The sequence below is a fragment of the Giraffa tippelskirchi genome, chromosome 5 (assembly GCF_054371585.1).
Source record: "Giraffa tippelskirchi isolate mGirTip1 chromosome 5, T2T-mGirTip1v1.2.pri, whole genome shotgun sequence".
NCBI lineage: Eukaryota > Metazoa > Chordata > Mammalia > Artiodactyla > Giraffidae > Giraffa > Giraffa tippelskirchi.
Window position 1 is genome coordinate 140837787 of NC_137279.1, and position 25821 is coordinate 140863607.

Sequence of the window (25821 nt, forward strand, 5' to 3'; positions counted from 1 at the left end):
CATCTATTCATAAAACCTTGTTTTTGTTGTTCAGTTGCTAAGTTGTGTCCCACTATTTGCAACGCCAAGGATTGTGGTATCCAAGGCTTCCCTATCCTTCACTATCTCCCAGAGTTCTCAAACTCAAGTCCATTGAGTCAGTGATGCCATCCAACCATCTTATCCTCTGTCACTCCCTTCTCCTCCTGCCCTCAATCTTTCCCAGTATCAGGGTCTTTTCCAATGAGCTGGTTGTATGCATCAGGTAGCCAAAGTATTGGAGTTTCGCCTTCAGCACCAGTCCTTCCAGTGAATATTCAGGGTTGATTTCCTTTAGGAATGACTGGTTTGATCTCCTAGATAGTCCAAGGGATTTTTCTAGAGACTTCTCCAGCACCAATGTTCAGCGTTCAACCTTCTTTATGTTCCAGCTGTCACATCTGTACATGACTATTGGAAATATCATAGCTTTGACTAGATGGACCTTTGTCGACAAAGTGATGTCTCTGCTTTATAAAACCTTGTAGTTACACATATCAAGCACTTTCATGGTTGTCTTTTCTTTTTTGGACACGTTGTTGAAATGCCTCCCCTTTACTTTTTGGAAAGAACTTACTTTGCCTTTGGATCCTGTCGAATATTTTAAAACATGCTTTGTTTCTTCATGTGGTATATGCACACTATAATCTAAGTTCATTTCTAACATAAAAATTTAAATGTTATTTTTATTGATACATAAATAATTTTACCTGTAAATAAAAATCTCAATTTCCTTAAAATCACAACTTTGCTCTCAAAATATTTTACCAATATACTTGTGAAATAATTTGCTTGTACTCATATATTTTCAAAATATAATGCAGCATTTTAATCAAAGTATAGAATCAGTTAATTAAAAACACAATGAAATATGTCCACTTGCTAATTAACATCCCTTCTTCTATGGCTGGTATAAGGTTCCAGGGCCCCATGTTCAATGGGAACTGGGTAGAGAATGTGGTTGGCATATTGAGGTTGAGTAGAAGAGCTATGACCTACACTGAGACCCACATGATAGCAAGTATCAATATTTACGGAGTATCTACCAGGCATAAGATATTCTACTAGGTGTTTGGAGAGATCTAACAGTATTTATGTTTTTTTTTATTATTTATCAGCATAATTTCACCTCATCTTGTTAGAGAAGTTCTTCTTATCTCTCTTCTCATCAGTGGTTCTCTTCTGACCCTTGTCTGTTCTTATAACTGTTTTACACTCCTGACCTCCTTGTTCTATAATGTCAGCCTGAGCTGATAGCACAACATCACAATCATGGCATGGCACTGCCCAAGACATTTACAGATGATATGATACTGGACAGACCAATGCTTTCTACCTATATGCATTCTTAAAATTAGGTTGTGGAAGAAAGTTTGATTAATAACATATGCATAAGAATATATATGCACACCACAAGCACTAAAGAAGGGGACAAGATAATAGCAAGATGAAAAACCCTCCTGTTCTTCCAACTTTGCTGTTACAGGTGATTGTCTGTGCCTAATAAGTGTGTTCATTATTAATTTGTAACAGTGTGACTATTCCTGTGTGGGCCAAGTCGCTTCAGTCATGTCTGACTCTCTAAGACCCTGTGGACTGTAGCCCACCAGGTTCGTCTATCCATGGGATTCTCCAGGCAAGAATACTGGAGTGGGTTGCCATGCCCTCCTCCAGGGATCTTCCTGATCCAGGGATCAAACCTCCATTTTCTGCAGCTCTTTCATTGCAGGCAGGTTCTTTAGTACCACTTGGGAAGACTGGATAACCCCATATATATTTTATACTCTTCCTCCACCACACCCTTGAACTTTGGTAAGAAAGCTGTACTGTTTTCTTTCTCCTAGGCCCTGTTCTTACTTCCTCCATTTTTCAACTGCTTTCTCCAGTTCAAGCACTATCATTTAGTACCCCTGCCCCAAAGCAGCATGTTCCTTTGGCTAGAACAAAAAGCAGATACAGTTCAGCAATTTGGAACACATGAATGAAATCTTCCAAGCAACACTCTTGCTGTGAAACCACAAACACATGCACATCACTGGAACTGATCTCACATTTGTTTGTTTTCTATACGAGGCTGTCATCCCACTTATAACTTGAATAACAATTATTTACTTACATTTCTATTTACAGTAATAGTAACAAGCCAGTACAATAGAGATTAGGAAAATGCTTTTCAGGTGTTTGGAATGACATTTTATTTTTTCTTTTCTTTCTTTACTTTTTAAATTCTTTCCAATGGTATGTATGAACTGTATATTTTATGTCTCTAAGCCCAAATACTAACACATTGCCTAGCAGAGAATCTAGTAAGATCTCAATAAATCTTAAATATTTAATGAATTGATGGAGAGGCCTGGATTAATGTATTATTAACTGCCTTGATAAAACTTAATTTCAGCACAGCCCAACGTGCTGGGGTAAATCAAAGCAGGATCATGTTCTGGAAGTCTCTAGCTGACATTAGAAGGAGAAGAAACTAGCTTTGAACTTGATTTCTGTTCACATGCAAAATTTCTTTAAAAAAATCTTTCTGACTTTAATTACTGAGTTTTTAGGAAAAAATATTTTTTGACTGTTCATATTGGTGATACCCAGTTACATTTATAATTTTTACTAAGTTCTTATTTCTGTTTAACTTTGTATTGGGGTATGGTTGGTTAACAAACAATGTTGTGATACTTTCAGGTGAACTGTCTAGGGACTCAGCCATACCTGTACATGTATCCATTCTCATACAAACTCCCCTCCTATCCAGGCTGCCACACAACATTGAGTAGAGTTCCATGTGTTATACAGTAGGTCATTGTTGGTTATTCACTTTAAATATAGCAGTGTGTATATGTTCTTCCCAAACCCCCTAACTATCCTATCCCTCAAGAAACCATAAATTCATTCTCAAAATGTGTGCGTCTGTTTCTTTTTTGTAAGTAAGTTCACTTGTATCATTTCTTTTTAGATTACACATATAAAAGATATCATCCAAAAATAAGCTCAAAATGGATTAAAGATCTCAATGTGAGACCTAACACTATAAAACTCCAGAAAACATAGGCAGAACACTCTGACATAAACCACAGCAAAATATTTTTTGATCCATCTCCCAGAATATTGGAAATAAAGACAAAAATAAACAAATGGGACCTACTTAAACTCAAAAGGTTTTGCACAACAAAGGAAACAATAAACAAAATGAAAAGACAACCCACAGACTGGGAGAAAATATTTGCAAATGATGTGACCAATAAGGGATTAGCCTCCAAAATTTACAAACAGCTCATGATGCTAAACAGCATCAAAACAAACAACCCACTCAAAAAATGGGCAGTAGACCTAAATAGACATTTCTCCAAAGAATACAAACAGTTGGCCGATAGACACATGAAAAGATGTTTAACACCACTAATATGAGAAATGCAAATCAAAACCACAATGAGATGTCACCTTAAATGAGCCAGAATGGCTATCATCAAAAAATCCACAAACAATAAATCCTGGAGAGGATGCAGAGAAAATGGAACCGTCCTACACTGTCAATGGGTATGTAAATTGGTAAGGCCACTATGGAGAACACTATGGAACACTAAGGAACACATTGTTTTTCCTTAAAAAACTAAAAATAGAGCTACCGTATGACATTACAATTCCACTCCTGGGCATATATTTGGAGAAAAATGTGATCTGAAGATATATGCACCCCAATGTTCATTGCAGCACTATTTGCAACAGTCAAGACACAGAAACAACCTACATGTCCATCAAGAGTAGAATGGATAAAGAAAATGTGATACATATATGTAATAGAATATTACTCAGCCATTAAAAAGAGTGAAATAATGCCATTTGCAGCAACATGGATGGACCTAGAGAGTGTCATACTAAGTTAAGTAAATCAGACAGAGAAGGAGAAATAACTAAGTTCTTATTTCAGATGGTTTCATTTTTTTCTCTGTGCTATAAGAGCATTGCTGCTGCTGCTGCTAAGTCGCTTCAGTCGTGTCCGACTCTGTGCGACCCCATAGACGGCAGCCCACCAGGCTCCGCCGTCGCTGGGATTCTCCAGGCAAGAACCTAAAAGAAACTCTGTTTCATTGGTGAGACACTGGGGATAGGAAGCAAAAGAGGTCCTAGATTTTGTTTTAATACCAGATTCACAGAAGTTACTGTCTGATTGTTTCAAGGCCCAAAACAGTACCTTTAAAATTTCATTAAAGATGTTACGGCAATTTTTTTCTCTAAATAAATATCTAGTTAATGAAATTTTGCTTTGTAACAAAGACCTATAATCACTGTAAATTGTTGTATTGAATTTATAAATTTTTATTTTCTTTTGATAGGACTGAGCTCATCTTTACACATTAACTACTTAAATCCTGGCTTAATGCTGGTGTTGATATGAAATAACATTTGAAATCAGTGTAAATAGCCTCAAGAAATGAATGAAAGAATAGAATGTTATCTTCCCATCTGTTTTTTAACACATGCAATAGAAAATATGTGAGTTTTCATTTTATAGCACAGACCTAACCTATCTTATTTTAAATTCATTGTTGGAGCTTGACTTGCAAGAGAAAAAAATTCATAGGCTATTTTAAAGTTCTATTGCTCTGGATATTTCTCCAAATGCTTTATGGAAATGTAGACACAAGTTTCTCTTCATCAGTAATGATGCATATTTTTCTGTGAAATATAAGCTGGACCTCACCATCAATATATGAGACTTCTCCACTGTACTTAGTATAGAAATCATTGGTGACATTTCACTGAAAAATACTCTCAAGTTAATTCAAATGACTTTAGAACTTTTAAACAATAGATGTTGATGTACATATAAAATCCTTTAATTTTCTCTAGGAGAGTTAAGGAGAGAGAAGACATGAGCTGCAAGTGTTGGGAATTAAAGCAGATTTTAATAAACATATCAGTTATTAATAAATCTTACTCAAATTAAGGGCCCATCAATGACAGGTATAGCAAGGTTTTTTACAATCCTGGTGTCTAAAATGCACAGTGACATTAGTCTATTTTGACTATTTATTTTCTACTATAAATTAAAGTTATAGCTTTGAACACCAGGGAGTGTGAGTGAATGAAATAATCAACTGCAAAATGGGATATAACTTCTGGAAATCTTTTCTTAAGTAATTTTTGAAATAGAATCTATGCAATTGAATTTTTTTTCTTCTTGACTTGGGAAGGAAAAGAAAATATAAGCTTTAAAAATTATCATATTAAAGCACATATGGCAACAGACCTCTTTTCACTTACGAAAAATATTTTTGACAGGAGAAGAAAGGGCTGGAATGTGGGAGGGCAAATAGACATGTACTTTTTAAGTTCTATTACATTGATTGATTTCATAAAAGTAACAAGCTGTTTAAAGATTACACTCTATCCATTTATTTCCTTGTACTCTTCAACAGATGGCACCCAGCGAAAGAGGCATGCCATCAATCATCCTATGTGTTGCCCAGCACTTTTCCTGTCCCACTTTTCTCGTGCCTTTCAGCGCCATTTGCCACTGTGGCATCTCTACATATCTGTTTGCTGAAGCAGTCAGCTGCCATAGCTTGGCTTCCTAAGTCAGTTGGCCCAAATTTCAGTCTCTCTCTTAAGAAAAGCTAGGCACAACGCATCATGTCCACATGCTCAAATCAGTATGTGTATAATTTAGAAAAGGGATATGAACAAAGGGGGCATTGGGGCTGAACAATCTCTCCAGTTTTATAAGAGTCCATCCATGTGTCTATAATGATTTGCAAGAAGTTAGATTTTATGTTGCATGTCTTCTTGATGTAACTTAGTTTGATGGCTTGGATCGATAACCTTGTGCATTCAGAAGCATCTCTAAGATTTTGACAATCTGTACCAATTAAGTTCAAAGGTGTCACAAAGTGACCCATCTGACAGTATCTTGTCAGTCAGTTGACAACAAGTTGTTCCTGTTGCATGAATTATAGACATGATCAGTTCCCAAAGGGGTCTTTCCAAAGGGCAATGTCAGCCACATATTAGAAGGGTAGAAAATTTAAAGGAGAGGGGAATTAACTTTCACAAAGTTAATCAAACACCCACACTCTTGATTACTCAAAAGTATTAGTTTGCACTTCAGAACCTATTCTATCTGAGTGAACAGATGCTACTTCAAAATGTTAGTGCTCCAAAGTTGAAAAACCTCATAGCCATAGAATTCTAATCATCTTTTGGTTGGAATAAAGGGCTTCGTCTATTTGAAAATGAGTAAAGGCACATTAGAGACTGGACCATTTGCAGCAGCAAGAACATGCCTTGCCAAACCATTCCTGTTAGCTTGTTTCATCTACTGTAGCCTATTAGACACAATATTCGGTTTTCTTTTCATCCTATCAGCGCTTGTGAGTACTGCTCACTTTTTTTTTTTTTTACCACATTCTACCTTATAATGCCACCTTTATATATATATGAAGGTCCATCTATATAATAGGCAGTCTCGATGAAAAATAGAAATTCAGAACCTCTTATCCAACAATTATTAAAACATTCAAAATGACTACAGCAGAGCAGTAGGCCAAAGATAGGGTGCTTCCTATGTGCATAATATTTTGCTCACTCCAGTTTGACATCTTTGTCATAATATTTTTTCTTTTAGTTATTTAAATATTACACATGAATATGCTTTCAAAGTCAAAGTGTAGAAGAGAACATACAATGGAATTTGAGCAAACTTCTTGCCTAAAACTCTCAGTTATATTGTCAAGTAAGCATCACCATCAACAGAGCCCTTTGTGGGATGTGTCTTGTGTGAAACATCTTTACACTTCGTGGAAATTAAATACATATTTGTCAGAAGCTATGTTAGAGCATGTGTTCTGGATATAGCAGCAAGGGAAGTGAGTCACTGACTTAGAGAATGCTTGACAGTTAAGGGGAAGAAAAGACCTAAATATGTACCTTCATTTAATGAGTGAACGCAGACTATCAACAGTTTTCTCTTAATACTAATTATGTTCATTTGTAATGCTCAGTGAAAATTAATTTTAGGAGATACTAATTATATTGAGCCCATATAGAATTATAGAATTCACTGTTGGCTTCATAATGAGACTTGCTTAACAAAAATCAACTGAATTGAAAACGTATTTGGATCCCTGTAACAGTGAACCTGATCAATTTGCATTAAACTGTTTGATTTAGATTAGGCTAAAATAAAACAGTTGAAGAGTCCTACTATGTAACAGGAAACTTATATATATCCTCATGACATCCCTGTGTATTAGAGTTTGTCATCACAATTTTATAGACAAGACATGAAAGCTTAGATAATGGAAGGAACCAGACCAAAGTCACTGAAGCAAGTAAATGGTTTCTGAGTCTGTAAACATAGTACTTACATAATCCCTTGAGTTCCTATTTCACCAAAAACTGTTAAAAATAGTTCATTCAATACTTGTGTTAGTGTCTTAACTATTATAATTTCCCTAAGTAAACTGATAATTGCATTACTCAGAAAATTGTATCTTGTGCATTTGAAAAAGAAAATCACATCTGAATTAATTCATCAGCTCTAATAAAGTATGCAAAAGGGGAAAATCAACTAATATCTAAACCTCAAACAGAAACAAAAGGAGATAAAAAGAAATGACCCAGAGCCCTGTCTGCAAGCATTATTTATTTATTTTACCTGCTGGATTGATATTATGCCTTCTTTCTGAAGAGCTGGTGTAAAATCTTGCATGTGATATGCTTTGAAAGAGTTTACAAAATCTGCCCGGCTTTGGAGGTGAATAACCTCACACAACATATTCCAAGCACTTGGTATACTCAAAAGAGACCGACTACCACTTTGAATGGATAATTAACATTTACTTAGCAGTTAAGACAAGTGTTTTGCTCTCACTTTTTTTTCCTTCTTGTTAAAAAATGAAGCTTTTAGTGGTGATGATTTGGTGTCCAGATAAGTATGGGTAAAAGGAACAGTAGGTAATCTGTAGTCTTTTCCAACCAAGAACATGCAAAGACTACCCATTATTTCAAGCCCTAGGGGGATAAAATGATCTTTTGCATCATTTCTGAAGTGTGAAATGAGAGATGTATCTTTGGCAGTGTTTAGATTTCTAACCACATGAAGGACTGGAAATGTTTTTGTTCCAATGTAAAATAAGAAGATGGTGTGATTTCAAAATATGTCTGGGAAAGGACTGGAAAATAGCATTTTTTCCTCAGGTTGTATTTACTCTCAAATGGGCCATTTATTTATTTACTCACTTATTTTCTAATTTTTTGAATGTGTACCATATGTAAAACAGTTAAGATAAACACAAATATTTTTAAAGCACGGTCCCAGACCACAAAACAAAGTAAGGCAAAGATGGGTGGAAATGATTACAGGGAGATGAGAGATGCTATTTCATCATGGTGAGATGCTATTTGAAGCAGCAAAGATGGACCATATATAATGGGCTGGGTATGGAATTAGGTAGCATCAACACCTGTGCTGAAATGACTCTGAGTTTTTCTGGAGAAAAGAAAATTTATAGAAAAGTCACAAAAAAACATTTTGACAAGCCACCTTTCAGATTTGTGATGCTTGCATGAAGGAATTTAAGCATAGGTGAAATGAACAGGAAGATGTGAATACATTACACTGAATGGGAGCACAACTGACAATGCAAAGGAAGAATCGGCTGATGTGAGTCTGGATAAATTGGTCTTGTTTGTACTTATATATATTTTCTCCTTGAGAATCACATAACAATGCCATTCCCAGATGGACTCTATGCCATTTGGTTTTCCTCTAGTATCATGTATTCTCATGTGATACAATGCTTCAAAACTTAAAAATTAAATTTTCTTCTAATATTAATATATTTAGCAACTAATTTACTTGTGAAAAATCTATTGTCACCTATTTTCTGTTCTTGTCTTTCTCAGTAAACTAGTTTATTACAGCAAGCATTGATTTGATGTTCAGGTAAATAAGCTATGATAGAACTCATTATGTTTATTATCTTTTATTACTGCTAAGGTGAACAGTGCACATAAGGTTGCTGATGAAAAAAGTGAGATGATTCTCTCCAAGTCTTTGCAATGAATGTTTTGGAGATTCCTTTATACATCTAGTTAGTGAATATATGCCAGCAAATTTGCAGAGCTCAGCAGTGGCCACAGGATTGGAAAAGGTCAGTTTTCATTCCAATCCCAAAGAAAGGCAAGGCCAAAGAATGCTCAAACTACAGCACAATTGCATTCATCTCACACACTAGTAAAGTAATGCTCAGAATTCTCCAACCTAGGCTTCAACAATACGTGAACCGTGAACTTCCAAATGTTCAAGTGGGTTTTAGAAAAGGCAGAGGAATCAGAGACCAAATTACCAACAAATGTTGGATTATCGAAAAAGCAAGAGAGTTCCAGAAAAACACCTATTTCTGCTTTACTGACTATGCTAAGGCCTTCGACTATGCGGATCACTGCAAACTGTGGAAAAATTCTTAAAGGGATGGGAATACCAGACCACCTGACCTGCCTCTTGAGAAACTTGTATGCAGGTCAGGAAGCGACAGTTAGAACTGGACATGGAACAACAGACTGGTTCCAAATAGGAAAAACAGTACGTCAAGGCTGTATCTTGTCACCCTACTTATTTAACTTATATGCATAGTACATCATGAGAAACGCTGGGCTGGATGAAGCACAAGCTGGAATCAAGATTGCTCAGACAAATATCAATAACCTCAGATATGCAGTTGACACCACCCTTATGGCAGAAAGTGAAAAGATCTAAAGAGCCTCTTGATGAATATGAAAGAGGAGAGTGAAAAAGTTAGCTTAAAGCTCAACATTCAGAAAACTAAGATCATGGCATCTGGTCCCATCACTTCATGGCAATTAAATGTGGAAACAATGGAAACAGTGACAGACTTTATTTTTTTGGGCTCCAAAATCACTGCAGATGGTGACTGCAGCCATGAAATTAAAAGATGCTTGCTCCTTGGAAGGAAAGTTATGACCAACCTAGACAGCATATCAAAATCAGAGACATTACTTTGCCAGCAAAGGTCCATCTAGTCAAGGCTATGGTTTTTCTAGTAGTCATGTATGGATGTGAGAGTTTATAAAGAAAGCTGAGCACAGAAGAATTGATGCTTTTGAACTGTGATGTTGCAGAAGACTCTTGAGAATCCCTTGGACTGCAAGGAGATCCAACCAGTCCATCCTAAAAGAGATCAGTCCTGAATATTCATTGGGAGGACTGATGCTGAAGGCAAAACTCCAATACTTTGGCCACTTGATGCGAAGAACTGACTCACTGGAAAAGACCCTGATGCTGAGAAAGTTTGAAGGTGGGAGGAGAATGTGACAACAGAGGATGAGATGGTTGGATGGCATCCCTGACACAGTGGACATGAGTTTGAATAAACTCTGGGAGTTGGTGACGGACAGGGAGCCCTGGTTTGCTGCAATTCATGGGGTCACAAAGAGTCGGACATGACTGAGTGACTGAACTGAACTGAAGTGAATATATATATATACACATATGCACACACAGAAATATATATATATATATATATATATATATATATATATACACCCATACAGATAATATTTTAGAAAGGTTAAATCTGTTATATATATATATATATATATATATATGTATGTATATATATATGTGTGTGTGTGTGTGTGCATACACATATGTATATATGCATACATATAGGCTTTCCAGGTAGCTAAGTGGTAAAGATTCTGCCTGCAATGCAAGACATGAAGGTTCAATCCCTGGATCAGGAAGATTCCCTGGAGGAGGAAGTGGCAACCCATTCTTTCTTGCTTGAGAAATCCCATGGACAGAGGAGCCTGGAGGGCTACTGTCCATGGGGTGGCAAAAGAGTCCAAAATGACTTAGTGACTAAACAATAAAATATACAGATATAACCTCTCACATACAAAAATTAATATATATACAAATATGTAAATATTATATATATAATAACATTTGATGTCTCTAAAAGAGTTATTTCTTCTGTCTCAGCCTTAAAAAATTTCAGGATCTTATTAAATCTGAATGGCTAACACTGACAATCAACACCTCTTGCAATTTGGTCCAAATTTCATTATTGCTATATTTTGGGGGTTGATATGTTTTCATCTTAAGTTCCAGTAAAACTGAACTGCTTGATGGATGTCTACCTCTTCCTGGTATATGCTTCATTCTTATTTCTGTATTTTCAAATTCACTCTGTACTGTTCTGCCCAGATGAAATTTCAAGTTATCCAAAATCCTTCCATTTATCTCTAGGTTAAATGATATTGCCTTCCTCTGAACTTGCATTGCACTTTATCTGAACTTCTTTATGACATTTTTCACTTTCAACCCTGTATAATAGTTCTTTATATAACACTGAGAACACATTATTTATATACATGTCATTTTCCTCTCTCTCTAAAGATAATAATTTCAATGAAGCATATGTCTAAATTTGTCACCTTATCTGACATACCAGTAAGCCATTTGCTTTGTATGTAGAAGGCAAGCAGTAGATATTTTTTAAGGAAACAAATGAATGAAGATTAATGTTATAAACGATGATACAGGCAGGTAGCTGTTCAATGATTTTCCCAAATTCATGAATAAAATCTTAAGAGGAAGTTGATGTAAAAAATTTTGTTTCAGGAAATTAAACAATTTTCAAAAAGATTAATGGGAGTGAATATTAATTCGCTTAAGTAGCCAAATGAGCTTTTGACCTAGTATGGAACAATTAGCATTTTAGAAGGAGAGTTCAGACATTTTCCCTCTCCAGCCTGACTTTGTTTTCCATAAGTTATTTCTTTACCTCAAGGACTATATAGCATATAGAATTACTTAAACATGGAAATGTGCAGCTGAAGTATTTTAGAAACTAACACCTAGTATTTGGAGGTTCAAACACTCCTGATTAATGATTTCGTGTCTTTTTTTTCATTTTTGTGTAAGTCAGCCTCTCCTAGAAATGTTCCAGTCTCTTAAGAAATACAAAGCTTTTGGTATTTCATTTCATGTAAGAATCATTTCATCACAACATCCTTGACATTTGGTGGAAAGGCTTATTTTTTAAAGGTGTCAAGCCCTATTTCAGTTACAAGTGTTACTACAATTTGGTTTTCTTTTTTAATAAAGAGAGAGGAGGATGGTAGTTATTTATAATCATAGTAACAAGGTGTGTATTTTATGGCCCAACTTAATATATTAGAGGAGAATACCTAGAATTTCTCTTTTGTTCTTCTTTTTAAAATTCAATTACAGTTGACTTATAACACTGTCTTAGTTTTTGGTGTACAACATAGAGATTCAGTATTTTAACAAATTATAGTCCATTATAGGTTATTACAAGAAAATAAGCATAATTTCCCATGCTATATGATATGTATCCTTGCTGCTTATTTATATTTTATGTCAGTTCATCCAGTCACTCAGTAGTGTCCAACTCTTTGCGACCCCATGGAGTGCAGCATGCCTGGCCTCCCTGTCCATCACCAACTCCCAGAGTTTACCCAAACTCATGTCCATTGAGTTGGTGATGCCAACCAACCATCTCATCCTCTGTTGTCCCCTTCTCCTCCTGTCTTCAATCTTTCCCAACATCAGGGTCTTTTCCAGTGAGTCAGTTCTTCACATCAGGTGGCCAAAGTATTGGAGTTTCAGCTTCAGCATCAGTCCTTCTAATGAATATTCAGGACTGATCTCCTTTAGGATGGACTGGTTGGATCTGCTTGCAGTCCAAGGGATTCTCAAGAGTCTTCTGTAACCCCACAGTTCAAAAGCATAAATTCTTTGGCACTCAGCTTTCTTTATAGTCCAACTCTCACATCCATACATGACTACTGGAAAAACCATAGCTTTGACTAGATGGGCCTTTATTGGCAAAGTAATGTCTCTGCTTTTTAATATACTGTCTAGGTTGGTCATCACTTTTCTTTCAAGGAGCAAGCATCTTTTAATTTCATGGCTGCAGTCACCATCTGCAGTGATTTTGGAGCCCAAAACACAAATAAAGTCTGTCACTGTTTTTTATGTAGTAGTTTGCTAATTCCATACCCCTAACTGTCCCCTCTTCCTCCCCATTCCCTCTCCTCTTTGGTAGCTGCAAATTTGTTTTCTATATCTGTGAGTCTGTTTCTCCTTTGCATATACTTTTATTTGTATTATTTTTCAGAGTCTTCATATAAGTGATATTATACAGTGTGTATCTTTCTCAGCCTGACTTATTTCACTAAACATAATATCTTCTAGAAGGCAATGGCACCCCACTCCAGTACTCTTGCCTGGAAAATCCCATGGACAGAGAATTTTCCATCCATGGGGTCGCTAAGGGTCAACACGACTGAGTGATTTCACTTTTTCACTTTCATGCACTGGAGAAGGAAATGGAAACCTACTCCAGTGTTCTTGCCTGGAGAATCCCAGGGACGGGGGAGCCTGGTGGGCTTCTGTCTATGGGGTCTCACAGAGTCCAACACAACTGAAGCGACTTAGCAGCAGCAGCAATATCTTCTAAGTCCATTCATGTAGCTGCCCTTTTGCTCTTTCAGTCTAGTGCTTTCATTATCTCCACTTATAAATAAAAAGATAATCCAACTTCAAAAAAAGCCCCCTGTGCTTTTAGAAAACATTTTAAAACACCAGAGAAAGTGTTATTATTTTGTTTATTGCTGGTTCCTAGTGTATATTTTCTGTATTATATTTTCTCTGCCAATTCTTGCATATCCCTCTTTCATTTCCACACATTCTTTGGTTTCATAGCTTTAAGATATAGATGAGATATTGAAAAACATGTAGGTCTGTTTTCACATCTTGAAAATTAAGAAAGTGAAGCTCAGAGAGGCAGAATGACTTAGTAAAGTCACACAGTTCCAAAGGCCTCTGTTTCATTTTTCTTTCTTTTTTTTTTTTTTTTACATGCAGGTTAGTATTTTCCTTTTTCTCTGGTTTCTGGTTACCTTATACTCTCTGTGAAAATGCATATTGATGCCTAGGTATGAAGTATGCACTTTTCTGTATATATATATATATATATATATATATATATATATATATCAATCTTTGAAATCAAGTTTACTTACAAATTATACAGCATATAAGTCATTTTGTCCACTAGCAATGAGTATACATGGCTGTAAATGCATTCCAACTTCACAGTCCATAGAGCCTTAAAGTACTGCTTGACCCAAAAGATATGTCCAGTGCATGGAGGAATCCCACACAGCATCTATTTCCTGTGGTTAAGATGATTCAGCACTAGGGAGGTTTTTGTCCAAAGTCTGGGAGGTGGAGGTTGGTGACTGTTGGTCATTTTTCTCCACCAAGCTGAGTCAGATCCCATATTCAAAGTACATAACAAATCCAATTGCATTCCAGATACCAAATTTGGCCTAGGTCATTTGCATCATAAACTTTCACAAAGATGCTCACTAGTAGAACGACAGGAAAGCAGGGACCTTGAAATGATGAGAAGCGGGGTTCTGGGGCTGCCTCCAAATGATGAATGTGATCCTAAAGATGAGCACCAGCAGTGTAGCCATTCTTGTGCACACGGGGTCTCCAGAGAACACATGGCTGCACCACCGGGCCAGTTTCAGGCTCAGGATCAGCATCAGGAGAACAAGCAGTAAGGCACATCCATAGTTGGATATACTGACCAAAAGGAAAGTTAAGGTTAGTAGCAGTGAATTAAATTACTGAAGTATAAAAATAAAATGTAGAAGCTATTTGGATCTTATGTAAGTAGAATGAAAAAAAGCCAAGAGAAATATAGAGGAGTACTGTGCATACTTAGGGTTGCAATGACCTCCCACGATGGCTCAGTTGGTAAAGAATCTGCCTGCCAATGCAGGAGACGCAGGTTTGATCTTAGGGTCAGGAAGATCCCCTGAGAAGGAAATGGCAACCCACTCCAGTAATCTTGTCTGAGGAGTCCTATGGGCAGAGGAGCCAGGTGGGCTACAGACCATTGGGTCACAAGAGTTAGATACAACTTAGCGACTAAACTACTAAAGGTTGTGAACCTGAGGTAAATCAAGAACAAGATGAGAGTTTGATCAAATATAAAAACATTTTGATTAAAGCTGAATCATTGTCATTTGACCTTGTTAATCATTTCACATTGATAAAAATCACTTGCAGAAAAAGATGTAATTGTAGGTGGAGTTATATAGATTATCTAGTTTTAATTTGGCAAAAAGAATGGGAAGTTTGGCCAAGATTTTTACCCCAGATAAACTATGAAGTCATAAGAGAATAAGCATTTGAGTTATGTATTTTGAGTCTACTCTCCAGGGGTTTAGATTGTTGAAGATCTGTTCCCCTCATAATTCAGTTTGGTGCATAATTCCTACAGAAGTGTATACAGACTGTCAAACTTCTTCTACCCACTGTGTTCTTTGCCCAGGAAGGACATTTGCCCAGAAACTTATTCTTCTGGTGTCATGCACTTTTTGACTTCATATGAAAACAATTGTAGTATTCTGACCTTCATAATCTTCCAGGCATACTGGGAGTAAAAATGAAAGCCAACATTCTTTATTTCCTGTTTATTCTTTACAGAAAACTCAAACTCCTCATATATTCCTGGGAGTAGAGGTGATCTGACTGAGACTTTATAGTTGGCATTGATAACCAATATGGATGGAGTGAATTAAACTGGGAAAAATATTCCTTTTTTTTTTTTTAATAGAAATGTATTGGACATGAATAAAGCTTGAATAATTGATCAGTGCCAGAAAGAGAAGATTGTGAGTTGCTAGCTTTTGTGTAAGAACTTCAAAAAAAAAAAAGGATGGACCCTTTTGAAATACTTTTTAATTTACAATTACTCTTTATAGGCACCCAAAAGCTTCCCTGGTGGCTCAGTGGTAAAGATTCCCACCTGCCAATGCATGAGACATGGATTTAGTCTTTAGGTCGGGAAGATCCCCTGGAGAAGGAAATGTCAACCCAATCTAGTATTCTTGCCTGGGAAATTCCATGGGCAGAGGAGTATGGAAAGCTACATTCCATGGCGTCCCAAAAGAATCTGACATGACTTCGCAACTAAACAACAATAAAAGTTTCTTAAGACTTTTTTTTTCATTCTGCCAGTCCCATGGTCAGTCCCACTTTCTTGAGCATTTGTCCTCAGTTATATTATTTTAAAGATAATTAATGCTGCATGTTTCACTGAAATCATGTATAGAAAATATATAAGGTAAATTCAAATCCACTCTCAGCTCTGGGTTCAGTTTTATAAAGATTTACTTAATTACTTAATTTGTTTCCATTTCTTTTCCAGTTAAGTTTTTTAAAAATCCAATAAATTCTTTCATGTAGCACTGAATTAACACATTTTATGCTACTTAAACTTTCTCTTTTACCAGTAAAATGAAAAATGATATTAAATGTGGTTATAAAAGACAAAACACATATTCTAAATTCACCTGGAATCATTTAATGATTTTTAAACTATATTCAGCAATATTTTGGGTGCAAGTGAATTTTATTTTATTCTAATATGTCATAAATGTATTTATATTGTATTCATTTGTATTTTATTTATTTACTTTAATTCATAAGATTTATTAAACTGAAATGAAAAGAGAAAAATAACTTAATTCCATAAATATTCTGAATGATCAATTGTTTTTGGTTCACAAAATGCCCCAACTTTGTTTCTCGAGTTGTATTACTTTGAAGGAAATAATTTCTTATGAAATAGTGTGCATGTTTACCTTACAATTAAAATTCAGGCAGATTTAGTATAGTACTTGAGTAAAGCTTCCACTTTCAGAAATTTACTTAGTTGAAATAGAAGTGAATAACTGTAAGGAAATTGAATCTATCCTTTGCATATTTCTTAATACATTAACAAATTTCAAAATAAAGAGAATGTTAAAACAAAACTGAATTAAGTCATGTCAATTCTCAGTTTATAAAGATTATTTCCATTTCTATAAATGTAGTTAGAGATAATTTTGCATTAGTAATAGCACAATAGTGTCATAAAAGTCTTTCTGTCTTGTGGTTTGTCCATCATTACACATACATGAGAGAATATTCATTTGAATAAAAATAACATGGACAATTAGAGTTTCTCCACTCCCTATGTGCTTTCAAGAAGATGGTGCACAATTATTGTAGGTCCTCTCCTCTTTTCACCTCTTTGGTAATTTTTTGCAGGAAAGTTGAAAGGTCCTTTCTTATTGGGAAGAGAAAATTAAACCTGCTTACCTCAGCCACTCCTTCCTGCTGGCATAGTTTATTTTGTACTTGATTTTAGAAGAAAATTCAGAGAACTTTACTCAATATGAGTATTTAATTGAGCAACCAAACTGCAAAGAAGGATTCTGCAAACCCCAAACTGGTATGATGTCCAGAAGCATGCTGTTACATGTTGACTTATAAAGTGAAACTGAAGATTTTTTTTTAACATTTACAATGATTAGTTAATATAGTGGGAGTTTCCAAATGGCAGCTACCAACGGTATTTTTCAGAGAACTAGAACAAATAATTTCACAATATTTATAGAAATACAAAAAACCTCAAATAGCCAAAGCAATCTTCAGAAAGAAGAATGGAATTGGAGGAATCAACTGCTTGACTTCAGGCTCTACTACAAAGCCACACTCATCAAGACAGTATGGTACTGGCACAAAGATAGAAATATAGATCAATGGAACAAAATAGAAAGTCCAGAGATAAATCCACACACCTATGGACACCTTATCTTCGACAAAGGAGGCAAGAATATACAATGGAGAAAAGACAATCTCTTTAACAAGTGGTGCTGGGAAAACTGGTCAACCACTTGTAAAAGAATGAAACTTGAACACTTTCTAACACCATACACAAAAATAAACTCAAAATGGATTAAAGATCTAAATGTAAGACCAGAAACTATAAAACTCCTAGAGGAAAACATAGGCAAAACACTCTCTGACATGTCACAGCAGGATCCTCTATGACCCACCTCCCAGAATATTGGAAATAAAAGCAAAAATAACCAAATGGGACCTAATTAAAATTAAAAGCTTTTGCACAACAAAGGAAACTATAAGCAAGGTGAAAAGACAGCCTTCAGAATGGGAGAAAATAATAGCAAACGAAGCAATGGACAAACAATTAATCTCAAAAATATACAAGCAACTCCTGCAGCTCAATTCCAGAAAAATAAATGACCCAATCAAAAAATGGGCCAAAGAACTAAACATACATTTCTCCAAAGAAGACATACAGATGGCTAACAAACACATGAAAAGGTGCTCAACATCACTCATTATCAGAGAAATGCAAATCAAAACCACAATGAGGTACCATTTCACACCAGTCAGAATGGCTGCTATCCAAAAGTCTACAAGCAATAAATGCTGGAGATGGTGTGGAGAAAAGGGAACTCTCCTACACTGTTGGTGGGAATGCAAACTAGTACAGCCACTATGGAGAACAGTGTGGAGAGTCCTTAAAAAGCTGGAAATAGAACTGCCATACGACCCAGCAATCCCACTGCTGGTCATACTCACTGAGGAAACCAGAATTGAAAGAGACACGTGTACCCCAATGTTCATCGCAGCACTGTTTATACTAGCCAGGACATGGAAGCAGCCTAGATGTCCGTCAACAGACGAATGGATAAGAAAGCTGTGGTACATATACACAATGGAATATTACTCAGCCATTAAAAAGAATACATTTGAATCAGTTTTAATGAGGTGGATGAAACTGGAGCTTATTATACAGAGTGAAGTAAGCCAGAAAGAAAAACACCAATACAGTATACTAATGCATATGCATGGAATTTAGAAAGATGGTAATGATAACCCTGTATGTGAGACAGAAAAAGAGACACAGATGTATAGAACAGTCTTTTGGACTCTGTGGGAGAGGCAAGGGTGGGATGGTTTGGGAGAATGGCATTGAAACATGTATGTTATCATATGTGAAATGAATCACCAGTCCAGGTTCAATGAGACAGGGTGCTCGGGGCCAGTGCACAGGGATGACCCAGAGCAATGGGATGGGGACGGAGGTGGAAACGGGTTCAGGATAAGGAACACATGTACACCCGTGGTAGATTTATCTCAATGTACGGCAAAACCAATACAATATTGTAAAGTAATTAGCCTTCAATTAAAATAAATTTATATTTAAAAATAAATAAATAAAACATAAAAGATAAAAAATAAATAAATAGAAGAGAGCACAAGAGTTAGATGTATTTTATAAGTATTATTTTTTCCTGAACCACTATTATTAGTCAAATTACCCTATTTTTAATATTTGACTCTTTTTTTCGTGTGAAAAGAGATAATATGATAGATCATGCCTACAGAGCAATATTTTGTATGTTGTGAGAAGCCACTGTGTAATAGTTCTCATGGCTCTTGGCCTAAAAAACTCATGTAATTCCTACAGTAGGAAGCATGGAAAATGAACTAGTAGATAGTATAAAATCAAATATTAAATAGTGATCTAAGGAGGTACAGTCAAGATAATCAGAAAATGGAACAAAAGTTGTATAACTAAAATATTGGAGGAAAGACTTCTAGATGCAAAACATGACTTTGCCTATATTCTATTTTTTAAAGTCTTGTTCTGTAACATTTTCTCTACATGGTATGAGTTCTGAGCATCTTAGTCCTGCTTTTCAAATTAATAGAATTTTAGTTCTTGTCTTGAAAACTACAAACTACATTGAAAGAGCTCTCAGTAAGATAAGGAGAAAATATTCCCTCCTCCCTTGCAACTGTAGAAAAACACATATAATTCTGTTTAATACACTGATTTTGCAGAGTTATTTTAAGACGTCACATGGCACTAGCAGTAAAGAACTCGCCTGCCAGTGCAGGAGACAAGAGATGCAGGTTCAATCCCTGTGTCAGGAAGATCCCCTACTACAGGCAACCTACTACAGTATTCTTGCCTGGAGAATCCCATGGACAGAGGAGATTGGTGGACTACAGTCAACAAGGTTGCAAAGAGTCAGACACCGCTGTAGCAACTTAGCACACAGCATGCAAGAATCTCAGGCTATGGAAATTTTTGATGTGTCCTCTGAAATTAAGCCTTAACCCCAGTAATAGCTATTATTCTGATTGGTTGTAACCTAATAATCTGTTGCCCTGGTAATATCTAAATTGACATTTCCATTTTCTGAAACGATAAAGTCATGTTTTCTTATTAAACCAGGAGATTACCAATATTTTTTTATTTTCCTCCATGCTTAGAGAGGAGAGGGAAAACCCAATCCATGATTCTGCTCTATTTCTCATTTAAATAAACGGGTAAAGACATTTTGCTTCATTTAAGTTAACAATTTCTTGGAGGTGTTACTCGAACTGAATGTTAAAAAGAAGACAGATTTTGAATAGGGTAGTAGGATGGAGGAAAACAGTGATGAATAGTAGGAAGAACACGTAATTGAAAATGACAGGAAGGGCTGTTCATTCTCTAGATCTTTAGGAGTTAGGGCCAACTCCTTCACTAGCTCACTACTCATTTATTGATTCATTTGGCATACATTTATTGAGTTTCTCCCTGAAGAAGGAAATCACAACCCATTTCAGTATTCTTTCCTGGGAAATCCCATGGACAGAGGAGCCTGGCAGACTACAGTCCATGGGGTTACAAAGAGTCATACCTGACTTAGCAACTAGAAACACCAGTTGAGTTCCTATTTGGTACCACAAACTCCTCCAGACATTGACAATTAAAAAAATAAATAAACAAACTTGGAATCATTATATCTATCTCAGAAAAATTAAGTGGCCTTGAACAAGATAATTAACCTCTATAACTCAGTTGTGTTTTTCTCATCTTTAAAATCATGACAGTGATAAACACTAAAGTTCAGCATACACAATAGAAACGTTAGTAAAATCTATAAGAAATAGCTTTATTCCTAAAAGAACTGAGATATTGTTGGGGAAGTAGATCTATAAATGAACAATTGCTATTCAAAATTTTGGAAATCTACTATGTATCATGAGTCTCAAGGGAAGAATCAACCAAAGGTTTGTTCTAGATGTTGAGACTACATCCTTGTCCTCTGATACACATAGAGAAGGCTAGAGATGAGAGCAAGGGTAGAGAAACCTCTATACCAGTTGCCTTAATAGAGTAACTTCACTTTGTTGGCCTCAACATTCTTATCTGTCAAGTGAAGGAGTCTGAAAACTAGGTTCCCTTACAGCTCCAACAGAATGTAGTTTTATGTGAGCCAAAAGCTATTCTCCATGGCTCAATTATGACACTTTGTTAGAGATAGATCTTTCCCATGTATGAGACAGAATTGCTGTTATTTTGCAGTTTTCTCTTGACTAGATTTATTTTCCAAAGGAGCATCACATGGGTTGTTCTTAGTTTTGAATATGAGGATGTGTTCCATTTGAAGATGCTTCTATCATCCATTCCCTTATGCACATATTTTTTAACTGTTACTTTGCTGGTCCTTTATGGTTAAATTGCTTTATGTTTCTAAAATTTTCAGAGAAATTCCAAAGTACTAACACTAATTTATTGCTTTACTTTTATAATTTTTCAACATTTGTTTTCTCTCTCTACTATGAAAGATTGAAGTCTTATGAAAATATTAAAAGCACTGATACAGTGACCCACAGACATCCAATATTTTTTAATAAAGAAGAGAGTAGATGTAAAAAAAAAAAGATCGGCTTAAAAATTGTCAGTTAAATTTTATAATAACATATAACAGGTGGATAATTTTGTTTGGTTTTGAACTTGATAACATATGGAAGAAAATAAGTTTTTGTTGAGATTTGCCTCAACTGGAAAGTTTAACTGGTACAGTAGCAAACAGAAAGTAATTCTAGGCACAAAAATCTAAAAGTTGCTGTGACTCATAAGTCTCTACATTGTCCAATGAACAGAAGAAAATATCCTTTAAAAACACCATTCCTCATTTCAAACAAGCTGTAGCATTTCATCTTCACCATATCACTAAGGCAAAAGCTTGTGTAGGTTATGGTCATCAATCAAAATCCCTGTTAAAAAGTTCTTTCTATTTTAACTACTCTAGAAATTCTCATTTAGGAGATTCAGTTCACTGAGCCAGATCAATCCATACTAATGCAGCTATCATGACCTTTATCTTTGTTTTCCTCTTTCAAAAATGCAATATAAACATAAATAAAAGAGAAAGCAAATCCCATAAAGCCAACTGTCTTTCTGGTTTGGTTTCTTGTCAGTGATGATTTTGTTCTCTGTGTGTGTGTGTGCTTGAAAGTAGTTTGAAAATTCTTAAATTACTTTCTATCTTTGATTGTGTAGTGAATGTTATGATATTCTGCCCAGTCCTTCCTGTCAGGACTGATGTACTCATTTCCTGGCTGTGCCTGGAAGGGAGGTGCTGGTGGCTGATTCCTGGAAATTGGCCCAAAGTGCCCTGCCAAAGATACATCCTTCTCTGAAAGGGGCAAACATCCAATAATTAGTCATAGGGAGGTGAAAGATGTGGTGGCCTCATTGCCTCAAAGGTGGATGAAGGGCTCTGAAAATTTTGTAGCTGAGGACTTTGTTGCCTGTAAATTGCTGTTCAATGCCTCCTTCTGTCCAAATTTACTTCCTTCATTACACAACAGATAATGACCATGTGGGGATCAATATCTTAGTAAATCTAGGAAACTGACCAAAGGCAGATGGTATAAAATAGTTCTTTTCATGGGGGTATAGAAAATTATAAAATTCTTCTTTTCAGATGACACCATCATTTCGCCACCTTGGGCCTATGTTACCTCAGGTGAAACTTAGTGCTTTTCATAGGTACTCAGGTTCAGGAAATCTAAGAGAGTAAAATTATACCAGGTTGAACGTAAATCTCTTTGAAAGATTTTATAGGATTCATTAACTGCCTGGTAAATATTGAAATATACTTTTATCAAACTTTCACTTCTTCCCATAGCACACAACTTCATAATGACAACTGTGGGCCAGCATTATACAAATGAAGCGTTGCCTACTCCATGCCTTTCCAGATTTTTAACACTTTTTTTAATGTCTTCTTAACTTTCTTACCTATCTTGACTAAGAGCTTATATTTCCTCTTCCCTCCACTCATGTTCACCAGCATCACAGATTAATAGACTAAATTACAAATGTAACCAAATCAAACCCTCAACTTTAAAACTCCCTATTACTCACAGGAAAAAGTCATCATTTTGTAGACTGTATGGTGTACATACATACCAAGATTGCCAGGAGAAATATCAATAACCTCAGATATGCAGATGACACCACCCTTATGGCGGAAAGCGAAGAGGAACTGAGGAGCCTCTTAATGAAAGTGAAAGAGGAGAGTGAAAAAACTGGCTTAAAATGCAATATTCAAAAAACTAAGATCATGGCTTCTGGTCTATCACTTCATGGAAAATAGATGAGGAAACAATGGAAACAGTGACAGTACTTTATTTAATTGGGGCCCCAAAATGCCTGCAGATGGTGACTGCAGCCATGAAATTGAAAGATGTTTGTTCCTTGGAAGAAAAGCTATGACAAACCTAGACAGCATATTAAAAAGCAGAGACATTACTTTGCCAACAAAGGTCCATCTAGTCAAAGCTATGGTCTTTTCAGTACTCTTGTATAGATGTGAGAGTTGGACCATAAAGAAAGCTGAGCACTGAAAAATTGATGCTTTTTAACTGTGGTGTTGGATAAGACTCTTGAGAGTCCCTTGGACTGCAAGGAGATCAAATCAGTCAATTTTAAAGGAAATCAGTCCTGAACATTCATTGAAAGGATTGATACTGAAACAGGAGCTCCGATACTTTGGCTTACTGATGTGAAGTAACTGACTCACTGGAAAAGACCCTGATGCTGGAAAAGATTGAAGGCAGGAGGAGATAGGGACAACAAAGGATGAGATGGTTGGATGGCATCACTGACCTGATGGACATGAGTTTGAGCAGATTCTGCGTGTTGGTGAAGGACAGGGAAGCCTGGTGTGCTGCAGTCCATGGGGTCACAAAGAGTTGGACACAACTGAGTGCCTGAACTGAGCTAATGGTGTGCAGGGCCATTAGAATCTGTACTTATAGTTTTAGTCATATAAAGAAATGACTATTTTAATATATCAATATTTTCACAATAAAGATTCCTTCCAATTTCAACTTGTCACATATTTTACTGAAAAATTCTGGCTTCACCAGAGAACTTCAGTTCAAATATAAATCGTTTTTAAGTAAAGCATGTATAATTATGAAAAAGTCATTTTGAGAAGATGGTTAGTCAAGTAGAAATCAAGTGTTTGTGTGTGCTAGTTGCTCAGTCGCGTCTGACTCTTTTGCAAACCCATGGACTATAGCCCGCCAGGCTCCTCTGTCCATGGAATTCTCCAGGCAAGAATACTGGAGTGGATTGTCATTCCCTTCTCCAGAAATCATATATGGTTTTCCACAATTTTATCTTCTTAAGCAGTTCATGTTCTAAAGAAAATAAAGGCTGTTAATGTATTGAAACAATAATTACTAAAGTGTATTGTTTTCTAGAAGTAACCTTGGAAATTGACATTTTTTTCATTGCCAGAGTGATTAACAATTAATGTCAGTGAGAATAAACATTCTTAGAATTAATTTAACTGTCAATCTTCTTAAGTCATGATACATTGATAATGAAAAACATGTTTTGAAAATGTTTTTATATCAATATGCATATACATATATATGAAAGTGAAAGTGTTAGTTCCTCATTCATATCTGACTCTTTGCAACTTCATGGACCATATAGCCCACCAGGCTCCTCTGTCCATGCAATTCTCCAGGCAAGAATACTGGACAGGGTAGCCATTCCTTTCTGCAGGGGATCTTCCCGATCCAGAGATCGAACCTGTGTGTCCTGCATTGCAGGCAGATTTTTTACCATATGAGCCACGAGGGAAGCCCACATATATGAAGTGTTGTTGTTCAGTTGCTTAGTCATATCTGACTCCGATTCTTTGCAACCCCATGGACTGCAGCACTCCAGGCTTCCCTGTTCATCACCAACTCCTAGATCTTGTTCTAACTCATGTCCATCGAGTTGGTGATGCCATCCAACCATCTCATCCTCTGGCTTCCTTTTCTCCTTCTGCCTTCAATCTTTCCCAGCATCAGGGTCTTTTTCAATGAGTTAGCTCTTTGCATCAGGTGGCCAGAATATTAGATCTCCAACTTCAGCATCAGTACTTCCAATGCAGAGTCAGAGTTGATTTCCTTTAGAATGGGCTGGTTGGATCTCCTTGAAGTCCAAGGGGCTCTCAAGAGTCTTCTCCAACACTACAGTTCAAAGCATCAATTCTTCTTTGCTCAGCCTTCTTTATGGTCCAAATCTTACATCTGTACATGACTACTGGAAAAACCACAGCTTTGACTATACAAATCTTTGTCAGTAAAGTAGTATCTCTGCTTTTTAATACACTGTCTAGAATTGTCCTTGCTTTTCTTTCAAGGAGCAAGCACCTTTTAATTTCATGGCTGCAATCTCCATCAACATTGATTTTGGAGCCCAAGAAAATAGTCTGTCACTGTTTCCACTGTTTCCCCATCTATTTACCATGAAGTAATGGGACCAGATGCCATGATCTTAGTTTTTTGAATGTTGAGTTTTAAGCCAGCTTTTTCATTCTCCTCTTTCACCTTCATCGAGAGATTCTTTACTTCCTCTTTGCTTTCTGCCATAAAGGTGCATATCCGAGGTTACTGGTATTTTTCCCAGTAATATAAATATACTTAATTACAACACATGTATGTGTATATAAATACAGATACTTTTAATACAAATATCTGTATAGCATTTTCTTGCCTGACAAAATATGTCTACAGAA